The following is a 16,937-nucleotide window of genomic DNA, read 5'->3' on the forward strand; positions in this document are numbered from 1 at the left end:
GAAGTACATTATCAAACGTACCTCAAAACTCGTCAGCAAACTTCTGACGGCCTCATGCAATCCGCTTTCCCCGGACGAAATCCTTCCAATCACCGTACCCATCAATGCACGATGCTCCTCTGAGATAGAAGCTCGCCCCAGCAGAATCATCAGCTCCTCCGACCGCGCACCGGATGGTGCCGAACTTGTCCTATGGCCTCTTTTGAAGGCCGGACATGGAGAACCTTGGGGGCCACATAGCTATCATCCGCCCCTGCCGGATTCTGAGAAACCCTCCGCGACGACACCTCAGGGTCACCCGCCTCGCTAGGCGGTACGACAGGGGGAGGCGTCCCGCTCTCCATCATCTCTGGAAGAAGATCCCCCGAAGACGAGCTCTGCTGAGAAGGGCTGAGGTCCAAGCTACAAGGTAAAATTTCGGTTAATCTTCTCAGATATAAATCAAGGATTTCTCTCATCCCTCAAAAGGAAAACCTCTCTCTACTTACAGCTCGCTGGACGGCTGATCCCTTTGAGGGCGTAGTTCGGCCGAGGAACTCCCCGGTGTCGGACCCTCTGACGAGGATTTTCTCCCCCGCTTCGAGGCCATGGTCTCTGGGTCGTCAGAGGCAGACCTCTTCTTCCCCTTAGGAGAGGAATTGTCGGTTCCTCCCTTCGGAGCAGCCTCCTTCGAGGAGGCCATAGATTCCTTGTCCTCCCCCTCACTTCCCTCCAAAGGAACGATCTTCAACATCCTGACTAGCACGGGATCCGGCCTGGTCTCAGGAAGGGGAGCCGAACACCTGATCAGCTTTGCCTTCGCTATCCACTCCTGTTTAAAAGGACAGCTCTTTTAGGGGCGAATTTATGGCGATTTTACGGATAGCGAGTCCGGGCACAGGGTTACTTACTTGAGTACCCGGGCGATTGCAGCTTAAACCTGCGTCCTCGGTCAAATCCGGACACATTGCTTGTGATACGAAGAAAATTTTATACATCTCCACGGGCGTTGCGCCCATAAAATGCTGGAGAGCTCGTGGTCCCTCCGGACTGAACTCCCATAGACGAAGGGAGCGACGTTTGCCGGGCAGTGTTCGGCGAATCAGCATGACCTGCGTCACCTTGACCCGGTTGAGGTCTCTTTCTAAGAGATCCCTGATGCGGCCCTGCAACAAGGGCACGTCTTTGGATAACCCCCAATCTAATCCTTTGTTGACCCATGACGCTAGCCGTGATGGGGGACCCGAGCGAAAGGCAGGAGGCACCACCCACTTGGCGCTCCTGGGAGTGGTGATATAGAACCACTCTCGTTGCCACAAGCCGAACTCCTCTTGAAAGGAGCCCTCGGGCCATGGATCATCAGCATTCTTACTTATGACAGCACCTCCGCACTCTGCGTGCCGTCCCTCGATCATCTTCGGCTCCACTCCAAAAGTCTTGAGCCATAATCCGAAGTGAGGAGTAACACGGAGGAACGCTTCGCACACAACGATGAATGAGGAAATGTGGAGGATGGACTCCGGAGCTAAGTCATGAAATTCCAGCCCATAATAAAACAGCAGCCCCCTCACGAAGGGATCCATCGGGAAGCCTAACCCCCGAAGGAAGTGAGACATGAACACTACTCTCACCAGGCTGGGGACTGGGAATAGCCTGCCTTTGAGCAGGCAACCTATGCGAAATTTCGGCGGTCAAGAACTTAGCCTCTCTCAACTTTAGCACGTCCTCCTCCGTGACGGAGGAGGGCATCCATCGTCCTCGAAGGTCGGAACCGGACATTGTTGAAGGTCCGGAGCGCCTGGAATCTGGAGCCTTGGGTGTTGGAACTCGAGGCGACGGGCGAACTTGTTTTGAGATTGGGGAAAAGGAGTAAGGCCCTGGTCTCTTTATAAGAGGTTGAATACCAGGAGCCCTCTCCGTAACCGTTTGGGACTCGCCTTTAATCGAGGAAACGTGCTAACGGGAACGATTGGGTTACCCACGTCCGTATTGATGAGAATCCCGTAAAAGGGGGGACACGATCTCTGCTTTGACAAGACGTGCCAAGGAAACCGCCTCGCAAAACATGCTGAGGTGGAAAAGTAAAAACAATTCGAGTAAAGGACTTGGCCGTAGTGTGATGTCACGCTGTGGAATACGTCAGCAGATTAGATTTGTGTTAATATTATTCTCTCTATGGCAATATGTGGAAACTTATTTTGCAGAGCTGGACACTATCCTTGGTGTTTATAATCTTCTTGAAGAACTTGGAGGAGGAACCCGCCTTGCAATGCCGAAGACAATCTGCGTGCCGGACTCGTCGTCATTGAAGCCTGGTTCAGGGGCTACTGAGGGAGTCCTGGATTAGGGGGTGTTCGGGTAGCCGGACTATACCTTCAGCCGGACTCCAGGACTATGAAGATACAAGATTGAAGACTTCGTCCCGTGTCCGGATGGGACTTTCCTTGGCGTGGAAGGTAAGCTTGGCGATGCGGATATTCAAGATCTCCTACCATTGTAACCGACTCTGTGTAACCCTAACCCTATCCGGTGTCTATATAAACCGGAGGGTTCTAGTCCGTAGGACAACTTCATCATACAACAATCATGCCATAGGCTAGCTTCTAGGGTTTAGCCTCCTTGATCTCGTGGTAGATCTACTCTTGTACTACCCATATCATCAATATTAATCAAGCAGGAGTAGGGTTTTACCTCCATCGAGAGGGCCCAAACCTGGGTATAAACATCGTGTCCTTTGTCTCATGTTACCATCCGCCTAGACGCACAGTTCGGGACCCCCTACCCGAGATCCGCCGGTTTTGACACTGACACTCTCCATCATGAACCTTGTAGGCCTTTGAGCGCCGAACAATGCAGCGGGCCTCATTCTGGTCCTCAGGAAGCTCCTTCCTATTAAGGCAGGCCAGGAAGGGTTCGGTCCATGGGGCAATGACTGCCATGATGAGATGCGTCGACGGTGTTATGTTGGTGTTTCCGGGATTTGGCGTTATGTTTCGGTCCGGACTAGTATTGCCGTTTTCCCGCTGCCACACCACGGATGGCTTAAAGAGCCTTTCCAGGAAGATATTAGGTGGGACGGGGTCACGCTTAGCGCCAATACGAGCAAGAACATCCACCGCTTGATTACTTTCTCGAGCCACATGATGGAACTCGAGCCCCTTGAACCGGGCCGACATTTTTATGACTGTGATACGATACGCTGCCATCTTCGGATCTTTAGCATCGAAATCTCCGTTTATTTGAGATATTGCAAGGTTTGAGTCCCCGCGCACTTCTAGGCGTTGTATGGCCATGGAGACAGCCATCCGGAGACCATGCAATAAGGCCTCGTATTCGGCCGCATTATTGGAGTCTGTGTATAGTATTTGGAGAACATACTGGATGATTTCTCCGGTAGGGGAGGTTAAAACGACACCCGCTCCTAACCCTGCCAGCATTTTGGAGCCGTCGAAGTGCAGGACCCAATTGGAGTATGTGTCGTACTCTTTAGGGAGTTCAGCCTCTGTCCATTCGGCGATGAAGTCGGCCAATACTTGGGATTTCATAGCTCGACGTGGTTTATATGTAATGTCAAATGGCAGGAGCTCGATGGCCCATTTGGCAATCCGACCTGCAGCATCGCGGTTGTTTATAATGTCGTTGAGTGGTACTTTGGAGGCCATCGTGATTGAACACTCCTGGAAGTAGTGACAGAGCTTTCGGGATGCCATGAAGACCGCGTATGCTATTTTTTGATAATGAGGGTACCGGGATTTGCATGGTGTAAGGACAGTAGATATGTAGTATACTGGCTTCTGAAGCGGGAATTTATGTCGGTCATGTTCTCGTTCAATGACGAGTATGATGCTCACCACCTGATGCGTTGCCGATATGTATAATAACATCGGTTCGCCAGCGTTTGGTGCGGCCAGGATTGGATTGCTCGCAAGAAGAGTTTTTATTTCTTCTAGTCCAGCTGTTGCCGCGTCCGTCCACTCGAAGTGGTCGGTTCATCGTAGAAGGCGATAGAGTGGCAGTGCCTTTTCTCCTAATCTGTAGATAAAGTGGCTTAGAGCTGCCACGCAACCTACAAGTTTCTGAACTTGTTTAAGGTCTGTTGGCTTAGCCAATTTTGACAAAGCTCGGATTTTGGCTGGGTTTTCTTCGATTCCCCTATTGTAGACGATGAAGCCCAGCAGTTTTCCAGCAGGGACGCCGAAGACACACTTTTCTGGGTTGAGCTTGATGTCATACGCCCTAAGGTTGTCGAATGTAAGACGTAAGTTGTCTATTAGTGTTTCCACGTGCCTGGTTTTGATGACGACGTCATCAACGTAAGCTTCTACTGTTTTGCCAATCTGTTTCTCCAGGCATGTTTGAATCATGCATTGATATGTGGCGCCGGTGTTCTTGAGCCCAAAGGGCATGGTATTGAAGAAGAATGGCCCGTATGGGGTAATAAATGTTGTTGCGGCTTGATCAGATTCCTTCATTTTGATTTGATGGTATCTGGAGTATGCATTGAGGAAACACAGTGAGTTGTGTCCTGTGGTTGCGTCAATGATTTGATCAATGAAGGGAAGGGGAAATGGGTCCTTAGGTCAAGCCTTGTTGAGATCCTTGAAATCGACACATAGGCGCCAGGATTTATCTTTCTTTGGTACCATTACCAGGATTGCCAGCCAGTCCGGATGCTTGATTTTCCTGATGAATCCGGCCTCGATGAGCTTGGTGTAACACCCTCGATGCGACTATATCTCCCATGTGTCGAGGCACAACTTAGAGGCATAATCGCTTTGAAGGCATATGTCGCAAGTGAGGTAATCTTCACACAACCCATGTAATATAATAAGGGAAAAAGATACATAGTTGGCTTACAATCGCCACTTCACCCAATTACATGAATAAAGCATTACATCAATCAGATACAATCAAGGCCCGACTACGGAGCCAAAATAAAATAAGAACCCCAAATGCGACAAAAGGTCCCCGATCGACCCCAACTTGGCTCCACTACTGATCAACTACAACGAAACAACACAAAGGACAAGATCTTCATCGAGCTCCTCCTTGAACTTGGTTGCGTCATCTGCACGGACTCATCGGCACCTGCAAGCTGGTTTTGGAAATATCTGTGAGCCACGGGGACTCAACAATCTCACACCCTCGCGATCAAGACTATTTAAGCTTATGGGTAAGGTAAAAGGTATGAGGTGGAGCTGCAGCAAGCGACTAGCATATATGGTGGCTAACCTATTCGCAAAAGAGAGCAAGAAGAGAAGGCAAAGCACGGTCGATAAAAGTATGATCAAGAAGTGATCCTAGAACAACCTACGTCAAGCATAACTCCAACACCGTGTTCACTTCCCGGACTCCACTGGAAAGAGACCATCACGATTACACACGCGGTTGACTCATTTTAATTAAGTTAAGGTTCAAGTTATCTACAACCGGACGTTAACAAATTCCCATCTGCCCATAACCGCGGGCACGGCTTTCGAAAGTTCAAATCCCTGCAGGGGTGTCCCAACTTAGCCCATCACAAGCTCTCACGGTCAACGAAGGAATAGACCTCCTCCCGAGATATTCCGATCAGACTCGGTATCCCGGTACTCCAAGACATCCTCGACAATGGTAAAACAAGTCCAGCAAGACCACCCGATGCGCCGACATCCCGATAGGAGCTGCACATATCTCATTATCAGGGCAACACCGGATGAGACATCCTACGAGTAAAACCAGCCCTCAAGTTTCCCCGAGGTGGCCCCGCAGTCTACTTAGTTCGGACCAACACTTAGACAAGCACTGGCCTGGGGGGTTTCAAAATAAAGATGACCCTTGGGCTGGCCTAACCCAAGGGAAAAAGAGGCTAGGTGGCGAATGGTACGACCAAGGTTGGGCCTTGCTGGAGGAGTTTTATTCAAAGCGAACTGTCAAGGGGTTCCCATTATAGCCCAACCGCGTAAGGGACGCAAAATCCGGGAACATAACACCGATATGACGGAAACTAGGGCGGCAAGAGTGGAACAAAACACCAGGCATAAGGCCGAGCATTCCACCCTTTACCAAGTATATAGATGCATTAAATAAATAAGATATATTGTGATATCCCAACAAGTAAACATGTTCCAACAAGGAACAACATCTCCATGTTCCAACAAGGAACAAACTTCAATCTTCACCTGCAACTAACAACGCTGAGCAAAGCGGTAACATAGCCAATCAACGGTTTGGTAGGACAAGGTGGGTTAGAGGCTTGGTTCAGCAATATAGGAGGCATGATAAGCAAGTGGTAGGTATCGCTGCATAGGCATAGCAAAAGAGCGAGCAACTAAGCAAGCAAAGATAGAAGTGATTTCGAGGGTATGATCATCTTGCCTGAAATCCCGCAAGGAAGAAGAACGAGTCCATGAAGAAGACAAACGGACATAGACGAACGGGTCCTCACAAGTGCGACATTACCGGAACCAACCTGAAGAAGCAAACACCGGAAAAGAAGCACATAACATAGTAAACAACCAACACATGAACATGATATGATATGCGGGATGCGGTATGCGATGCATATGCATGATTTGACAAGAGATGAAAGAACCTGGCCTCAACCTGGAAATCCAAGTGTGCCACTGGAAAGGTGAGATGAAATTGCTTGAAAACAATATAAAGAACGTCGGAATCGGAGTTACGGTTTGGAAATGGCAAGCGATTCAAATATGACTCCGCTCTGCGATTTACAGCAAGTAGCCATCTAAATGCAATGAGATGAGCATGCTACAGCACCCAAACAAGACAACACAATACATGTCAGGGAAGAATTCATGATGCTTAACAAAAGTCTAGCACTGAGCTATGGCCAATTCATCCATTAACAGGTTCAAACAAGCATGGCAAAAATGCATATGACAAACAGATCTCAGACTTCGGAGCAGGTAGCCCTCTTCGGAGCAACAAAACTATATGCTACAGGACCTGAACATGGAAAAGTAAAGCATGGCATGGAGCTACTCAAAGAGCTTAACGAAAGTCCCTTAGTGACCTTGAGCCAAAAGGGATCAGAAAATACAATTGCAAGCATGTGAACGTAGCAAAAACATAATCAGTTTTCAGACTTAGTGAAAACTGGCACATGCTGAAATATAACTCAAGTAGGCACGTTTACGAGCTCGTTGCACTCACTACGGTGCAAGTCATAACAATATTAGCATACATCCCTTAAGAACACACAAAATGCAAGCTATACATGGCAAGAACAATAGCATAGCATGCATGGATCAACTACAACATCATCGGCAAAATTGCAAACAAGTTGACAATCTTCCCAGATTCACAAAGTAGCAAAAGTAGAGCTCGATTGACTCAAGCTAGGCTGCTCCATAATTTCAAACAAAGACATGGATGGATAGAGCACTACAATATTAAAAAAACATCCTTACTGATCATCCTCAAAAGAGGCACGGATCACTAGGAAACAACATGAACATATGGCATCATGAGATAAACAGCTCAAGGACTTAGTGGAATTGCTAAGTCCCTGAAAACAGAATTAGCAAGTGCACCACTTTGTAAGCTTGCAATAGACACCACACACATCACGAAAATACATGGGTTGCACCTCTGGAAAGATGACAAAACCCTTAACAAAACATATGTAGAGCATCAGGGCATATCATGCACACAATAATCATGGCAAAAATGACAAAAAGCTAAACGGAGTAGCAGATCTGACAATTATCTCAAGTAGCCCTATTCTAACAGCATTTCGGGCATCAAGATGAACTCAAATGAAAATGATGCAATGGAATGAAATGATGTACTCTCTGAGATGAACATTTTGATATGCTATATGCATGAATCGGAGCTACGGATGCAAAGTTACGAGGCCAGGAACAGGAGCACTTGGATCTGGAATTTCGGGGACGAAGAGGACCCGGGACTAGGAGATCCGGGCGACGCGGGGCTGTTTGGATCAGTGAGGTGGTGGATCTGATCCCGGTCTGCGGAGGATAGGGCCAGCTAGGGTTCCGGTGACGCACGGATTTCGAGGATCACCGGAGTCTTCGCCGGAGTAGCCGCGGTGGTGGCCGGACTAGAAGAAGAAGGCCGGGGCGAGGTGAGGCCGGGGCCGGCGGGGCGATGGCGGCGCCGGGAGGCGGCGGTCGGCGGTGAAGCGGTGAGGGCGGTGGCTTGCAGCGCCGGACGACGGCGGCCGGCGATGGCAGCGAAGGGCGGCGCCGGGCGTAGGTAGGTGGCGGCGGGGCGCTCGCGAAGGCGGCGGGCGGATGGAGGCGGCGCACGGCGAAGACGCGGGGAGGCGGCGTCCGGTGGCGGCCGGGCACGCGGGCGGCGGCGGGCGACGCGCGGGCCGCGCGGGCCGGCGGCGGGCCCCGTGGGCCGGCGGCGGGGTGCGGAGGAGAGAGAGGGAGGATGGCGCTGAGGTGGCGAGCCACGGTTGGCCCGGGGCGGATGGCGCGGCTGATGTGGCGGGCTCCGATAGGCCTGAGTGAGGTGGCCGGCTGGGTGGACGCGTCCGCCGGCGGGCGGACATGTCCGGCGGCGCAGAGAGAGTTGAGTCTAGGGTTGGAGTGCGCGAAAAATTCGGGGAGAGCCACATATATATAGGTAGAGGGAGCTAGGAGAGTCCAAATGATGTGCGGTTTTCGGCCACGTGATCGTGATCGAACGCTCTAGGTGATGGAGCAAGTTTAGGTGGGTTTTGGGCCAAATTGGAGGGGTGTTGGGCTGCAGCACACACGAGGCCTTTTCGGTCCCTCGGTTAACCGTTGGAGTATCAAACGAAGTCCAAATGGTACAAAACTTGACAGGCGGTCTACCGGTAGTAAACCAAGGCCGCTTGGCAAATCTCGGTCCAATCCGGAAATGTTTAGTCCCCACAAAAGAAAGATAGAAATGACCACCGGAGGAGAACTGAACGCCGGATTGCAAAACGGACAACGGGAAAAAAGCTCGGATGCATGAGACGAACACGTATGCAAATGAAATGCACATGATGACATGATATGCAATGCATGACACACAAGAAATGACAATGCAACAACATCGAATAACTGGACGACACCTGGCACATCGGTCTCAGGGCGTTACACTTGGCCAGCTCCTCTCCCATGGCTTTTCACTTAGGTTCAAAAAAGCGCCGAAGTGTTTGCTTGACTGGTTTAAATCCCTTTAAAATGTTGAGGCTATGTTCGGCCAACTTGCGTGGGATCCCTAGCATATCCGAAGGGTGCCAGGAAAATATGTCCTAGTTTTCACGCAGCAATTCTCATAGTGCGGCGTCGACTGTTGGGTTCAATTGAGCTCCAATGGATGCTGTCTTCTTGGGGTCCATTGGGTGGACTTGGAATTTGATTATTTCTTCTGCCGGTTTGAACGAGGTGGATTTGGGGCGTTTGTCGAGGATCACATCGTCCCTGTCCACTGTGGAGCATAGTGCGGTTAATGCTTCAGCCGCGAGGACTTCGGATAGCGCCTCCAGGGCCAGGGATGCGGTTTTGTTTTCAGCGCAGAGTTCTATGTCCGGATCACTGATGAGAGTGATTATACTGTTTGGTCCGGGCATTTTTGAGCTTCATATATATGTAGTGAGGTATAGCTTGAAAGTGTGTAAAAGCATCCCGCCCCAACAGGGCGTGATATCCGCTGCTGAAAGGGGCCACTTGGAAGGTTACTTCTTCGGACCGATAGTTCTCCGCCGATCCGAATACCACGTCAAGCATGATTTTGCCCGCGCACCGCGCCTCCCGACTAGGAACAATTCCCCGGAAGGTTGTGTTAATTTGTTTGATGCGGCTCCTGTCTATTTCCATTTTATGGAGTGTGTCCTCATAAATGAGATTTAGTCCGCTACCGCCGTCCATGAGGACCTTGGTGAGTTGAAACCCATCCACGATGGGGCTGAGGACTAACGCGGCGGGTGCTCCTACTATTCTGTACTTTGGTTCGTCACCGGCGTTGAATGTTATAGCCGTGTCGTTCCATGGGTTTGTTATAGTGATTTGGCAGACTTCGTTGAGCTCGCGAAGTGCCCTTTTGCGCTTGTTATTTGAAGCGAATGTCTCGAAGACTGTCAATACTCTTGGGTCATCGTCTTCTGGGGGTGTTGTTCTGGGGCATCCTTGATAAGGATGTCCTCGCCGCTCTTGGCTACCTGTCGTAGTATCCAACATGCTCTAAGGCTATGGGTTGCCACGGTATCTGTTGTTGTAGGTATTTTGCATGGGCCATCAAGCCACCCTTCCAGAACGGTGCCGTGCCGTATAGTGGCTTTGTGTTTTTTGACTGTTGGACTGGGTGTGCCCCGAGGGTACGCCCTTTTCGCCTGTAGGGGAAGTTGGGTTGATGCTGGTGGTTCCCAGCAAGCTACCCGAGTTTCCCAGGCGCTTTCCATTACGCAGTTTTTTTGTATGATGGTTGCTAAGTCAGCAAATTTTAGTATGCGGCATCGATTGATGGCGTTGAGGATTCCTTCATCCTCACAATTTTTGCAGAACGCTGATATTGCGTCCTCGTCACGGCAATCTTTTACCTTGTCCTTAACAAGGAGGAATCTGGCCCAAAAGTGGCGGACCTTCTCCTGAGATTGCTATTTTATGCTCATGAGAGCCTCTATGTCCGGGTTGGTGGGTGGAATTAAATCCGAACCCCGACCTAACCGGTTGTCCGGAGTCCGATGACCTTCCGGACTAGATAGTCCGGGTTCCGGAATATCTTCTGATTGTTTGGAACCGCTGTCCGATGCTATGTTCGGGAGGGCTGGTTGCGTCCTTTCGCGGGTGAGTATAAGGCTCTTCATGAACGGCGACGCGAACATAGTCCGTCTTCAATATAGAAGAAGACTTGCCGTCCTGCTCCAGGACTACTGCGATCTGGTGGGTGACCGGTGGAGTTTCGGTTTCTCCCTGATCGGTTCTAGGCCCGATCTGATCATAATCTGTGACGATTCCCAAGGCAGTGATGCGATCTAGGAGCTCGTTTAAGGACGAAAACTCAACTGGATACATCTGCTTGGAGTGCTCGGAGTTGATGTGAACAGGATTTTCGATGGCCCGAGAGGTCATCGTTGGCTCCGCAGCCGAAGCGCCGATCATGGTAAAGTCGCCCAGCCGGAGGGTTTGGCTTGAGGCCAAAACTACCCCTGCGGTAATGTTGTATTTAATGACAAGGTGATCCATCGAGCTTTTCATCGACGGAACAGTGGAACTCGCAATGAAAGCACCAATGTCGGTGTCAAAACCGGCGGATCTCGAGTAGGGGGTCCCGAACTGTGCATCTAGGATCGATGGTGATAACCCACAAGTAAAGGGGATCGCAACAGTTTTCGATAAGTAAGAGTGTCGAACCCAACGAGGAGCTAAAGGAAGAACAAATATTCCCTCAAGTTCTATCGACCACCAATAGGACAATGAAAATCTACTCATACATCATAGGATGGCAACACATCATTGGATAATAATATGAAGCATAAAGCACCATGTTCAAGTAGAGAGTACTGCGGGTTGCGGGAGAGTGGCCCGCTGTAGATAGAAGGGGGAAGGTGATGGAGATGTTGGTGAAGATGGCGGAGGTGTTGGTGTAGATCGCGGTGATGATGATGATGGCCACGGCAACGTTCCAGCACCACCGGAAGAGAAGGGGAGAGGGGGCCCCTTTGTCTTCTTCTTGCTTGACCTCCTCCCTAGATGGGAGAGGGGTTTCCCATCTGGTCCTTGGCCTCCAAGGCATGGGAGGGGCGAGAGCCCCTCCGAGATTGGATCTTTCTCTCTGTCTCTCTCTATTTCTGCGTTCTGTTCTGCTGCCCTTTCACCGTTTCGTATATATAAGGAGATCCGTAACTCCGATTGAACCGAAACCTTCGCCGTGATTTTTTTACCAAAAATTAGCTTTCTTACGGTCGAAGAAGGGCATCAACCGCCTTATGGGTGGACCACGAGGGTCAGGGGCGCGCCCCCTGCCTCATGCCCACCTCGGACACCGTTTTGCATTGATCTTTCTCCCAGATTTTCCAAATATTCCAAAAATAAGCTCCATCTGTTTTTATCCCGTTTGGACTCTGTTTGATATGGATATTCTGCGAAACATAAAACATGCAACAAACAAGAACTGGCACTGGGCACTGGATCATTATGTTAGTCCCAAAAAATAATATAAGAAGTTGCCAAAAGTATATGAAAGTTGTAGAATATTGGCATGGAACAATCAAAAATTATAGATACGACGGAGACGTATCAGCATCCCCAAGCTTAATTCCTGCTCGTCCTCGAGTAGGTAAATGATAAAAAGATAATTTTTTATGTGGAATGCTACCTAGCATAATCTTGATCACATATCTAATCATGGCATCAATATTAAGATGCGAGTGATTCAAAGCAATAGTCTATCATTTGACATAAAAACAATAATACTTCAAGCCTACTAATAAAGCAATCATGTCTTTTCAAAATAACATGGCCACCGAATGTTATCCCTACAAAATCATATGGTCTGGCTATGCTCCATCTTCACCACACAAAATATTCACATCATGCACAACCCCGATGACAAGCCAAGCTATTGTTTCATACTTTTGACGTTCTCAAACTTTTTCAACTTTCACGCAATACATGAGCGTGAGCCATGGACATATCACTATAGGTGGAATAGAATATGATGGTGGACAAGACAAAAGGAGGAGATAGTCTCACATCAACTAGGCATATCAACGGGCTATGGAGATGCCCATCAATAGATATCAATGTGAGTGAGTAGGTGATACGTCTCCAACGTATCTATAATTTTTTATTACTCCATGCTATATTATCTACTTTTTTGGACTATACTAGGCTTTATTTTCCACTTTTATATTATTTTTGGGAGTAACCTATTAACCGGAGGCCCAGCCCAGAATTGCTGTTTTTTGCCTAATTCGGTGTTTTGCAGAAACAGAATATCAAACGGAGTCCAAATGGAATGAAATCTTCGGGAACGTGATTTTCTCATCAGATAAGATCCAGGAGACTTGGACCCTCCGTCAATAAAGCCACGAGGCGGCCACGAGGGTGGAGGGCGCCCCCCCCTAGGGCGTGCCCCCCTGCCTCGTGGGCCCCTCGAAGCTCCACTGACGTACTTCTTCCTCCTATATATACCCACGTACCCCCACACGATCAAAGACGGAGCCAAAAACCTAATTCCACCGCCGCAACTTTCTGTATCCACGAGATCCCATTTTGGGGCCTGTTCCGAAGCTCCGCAGGAGGGGGCATCGATCATGGAGGGCTTCTACATCATCATCCAAGCCCCTCCGATGAAGTGTGAGTAGTTTACTCCAGACCTACGGGTCCATAGTTAGTAGCTAGATGTCTTCTTCTCTCTTTTTGGATCTCAATACAATGTTCTCCCCCTCTCTTGTGGAGATCTATTCGATGTAATCATCTTTTTGCGGTGTGTTTGTTGAGACCGATGAATTGTGGGTGTTTGATCAAGTCTATCTATGAATAATATTTGAATCTTCTCTGAATTCTTTTATGTATGATTGGTTATCTTTGCAAGTCTCTTCGAATTATCCGTTTGGTTTGGCCAACTAGATTGGTAGTTCTTGCCATGGGAGAAGTGCTTAGCTTTGGGTTCGATCTTGCGGTGTCCTTACCCAGTGACAGAAGGGGCAGCAAGGCACGTATTGTATCGTTGCCATCGAGGATAACAAGATGGGGTTTTTATCATATTGCATGAAACTATCCCTCTACATCATGTCATCTTGCTTAAGGCGTTACTCTGTTTTTAACTTAATACTCTAGATGCATGCTGGATAGCGGTCGATGAGTGGAGTAATAGTAGTAGATGCAGGCAGGAGTCGGTCTACTTGTCTCGGACGTGATGCCTATATACATGATCATACCTAGATATTCTCATAACTATGCTCAATTCTGTCATTTGCTCAACAGTAATTTGTTCACCCAACGTAGAATACTTATGCTCTTGAGAGAAGCCACTAGTGAAACCTATGGCCCCCGGGTCTCTTTCTCATCATATCAATCTCCATCACTTTATTATTGATTTGCTTTTACTTTGCCTTTTACTTTTCACTTTGCATCTCTATACCAAAAATATCAAAAATATTATTTATCATCTCTATCAGATCTCACTTTCGTAAGTGACCATGAAGGGATTGACAACCCCTAAGCGCGTTGGTTGCGTTGAGCTATTGTTTTTGTGTAGGTACGAGGGACTCGCGCATAGCCTCCTACTGGATTAATACCTTGGTTCTCAAAAACTGAGGGAAATACTTATGCTACTTTGCTGCATCATCCTCTCCTCTTCGAGGAAATCCAACGCAGTGCTCAAGAGGTAGCAAGAAGAATTTCTGGCGCCGTTGCCGAGGAGTCTGTGCAAAAGTCAACATACCAAGTACACATCACAATCCCTATCTCCCGCATTACATTATTTTCCATTTGCCTCTCGTTTTCCTCTCCCCCACTTCACCCTTGCCGCTTTATTCGCCCTCTCTCTCTATCCTCCCTCTCTTTCTCTATTTGCCTCTTTTTGCCCGTTTTCCTTTTGTTTGCTCGTGTGTTGGATTGCTTGTTTTTCGCGATGGCTCAAGATAATACTAAATTGTGTGACTTCACCAATACCAACAATAATGATTTCCTTAGCACTCCGATTGCTCCTCTTACCGATGCTGAATCTTGTGAAATTAATACTGCTTTGCTGAATCTTGTCATGAAAGAGATCCGTTCTCCGGCCTTCCTAGTGAAGATGCCGCTACCCATCTTAATAGCTTCGTTGATTTGTGTGACATGCAAAAGAAGAAAGATGTCGATAATGATATTGTTAAATTGAAGCTATTTCCTTTTTCGCTTAGAGATCGTGCTAAAGCTTGGTTTTCATCTTTGCCTAAAAATAGTATAGATTCATGGAACAAGTGCAAAGATTCTTTTATCTCTAAGTATTTTCCTCCCGCTAAGATCATCTCTCTTAGAAACGATATTATGAATTTTAAACAACTTGATCATGAACATGTTTCACAAGCTTGGGAGAGAATGAAATTAATGATACGTAATTGCCCTACTCATGGTTTAAATTTGTGGATGATTATACAAAATTTTTATGCCGGATTAAATTTTGCTTCTAGAAATATTTTAGATTCGGCCGTGGGAGGCACTTTTATGGAAATCACTTTAGGAGATGCTACTAAACTCCTAGATAATATTATGGTTAATTATTCTCAATGGCATACTGAAAGGTCTACTAATAAAAAGGTGCATGCAATAGAAGAAATTAAAATTTTTAGTGGAAAGATGGATGAACTTATGAAATTATTTGCTAATAAGAGTGTTTCTTTTGATCCTAATGATATGCCCATGTGTACTTTGATTGAGAATAATAATGAATCTATGGATGTGAATTTTGTTGGTAGGAACAATTTTGGTAACAACGCGTATAGAGGAAATTTCAATCCTAGGCCTTATCCTAGTAATCCCTCTAATAATTATGGTAATTACTACAACAATTCTTATGGAAATTATAATAAGATGCCCTCTGATTTTGATTCTAATATTAAAGAATTTATTTCTTCACAAAAGGATTTTAATGCTATGATTGAAGAAAAATTGCTTAAGATTGATGATTTGGCTAGGAACGTTCATAGAATTTCTCTTGATGTTGATTCTTTAAAGCTTAGATCTATTCCTCCTAAGCATGACATCAATGAGTCTCTCAAATCCATGAGAATTTCCATTGATGAGTGCAAGGAAAGAACCGCTAGGACGCATGCTATGAAAGATGCCTTTATTAAAGCGTGTTCTTCTAGTTCCTATGAAAATAATAATGAAGATCTAAAAGTTATTGATGTGTACCCTATTAAATATTTGTTTCCAATATGAATCTTGATAATTATGGGACTGAATATGATCCACCTTTACCTAGAAGGCGTTCCAAGAATTCTGAATCTTTTGATCTTGATGCTAAATTTGATAGAAGTGGGATTGAAGAAATTAAAACCCTAGATGTTGCTAAACCCACTATTATGGATATCAAGGAATTTAATTATGAAAATTGCTCTTTAATTGATTGTATTTCCTTGTTACAATCCGTGCTAAATTCTCCTCATGCTTATAGTCAAAATAAAGCCTTTACCGAACATATCGTTGATGCCTTGATGCAATCTTATGAAGAAAAACTTGAGTTGAAAGTTTCTATCCCTAGAAAACTTTATGATGAGTGGGAACCTACTATTAAAATTAAAATTAAATATTATGATTTTTATGCTTTGTGTGATTTGGGTGCTAGTGTCTCTACTATTCCCAAAACTTTGAGTGATTTGCTAGATTTCCGTGATTTTGATGATTGCTCTCTAAACTTGCATCTTGCGGATTCCACCATTAATAAACCTATGGGAAGAATTAATGATGTTCTTATTGTTGCAAATAGGAATTATGTGCCCATAGATTTTATTGTTCTTGACATAGATTGCAATCCTTCATGTCCTATTATTTTTGGTAGACCTTTCCTTAGAACGATTGATGCAATTATTGATATGAAGGAAGGAAATATTAGATTCCAATTTCCGTTAAGGAAAGGCATGGAACACTTCCCTAGAGAGAAAATTAAATTACCTTATGAATCTATTATGAGAGACACTTATGGATTGCCTACCAAAGATGGCAATACCTAGATCTATTCTTGCTTGTTATGCCTAGCTAGGGGCGCTAAACGATAGCGCTTGTTGGGAGGAAACCCAATTTTATTTCTATTCCTTGATTTTTGCTCCTTTTTAGTAATAAATAAATTATTTAGCCTCTGTTTTGGTTGTGTTTTTTTGTGTTTAATTAGTGTTTGTGCCAAGTAGAACCGTTGGGAAGACTTGGGGAAAGTCTTGTTGAACTTGCTGTAAAAAACAGAAACTTCAGTGCTCACGAGAACTGCTGTAATTTTTATTTGGAAAGTGATATTTAGTTAATTATTTTTGAAGAAGATTAATAGATAAA

Source organism: Triticum urartu, chromosome 6 (assembly GCF_003073215.2).
Source record: "Triticum urartu cultivar G1812 chromosome 6, Tu2.1, whole genome shotgun sequence".
Taxonomy (NCBI): Eukaryota; Viridiplantae; Streptophyta; class Magnoliopsida; order Poales; family Poaceae; genus Triticum; species Triticum urartu.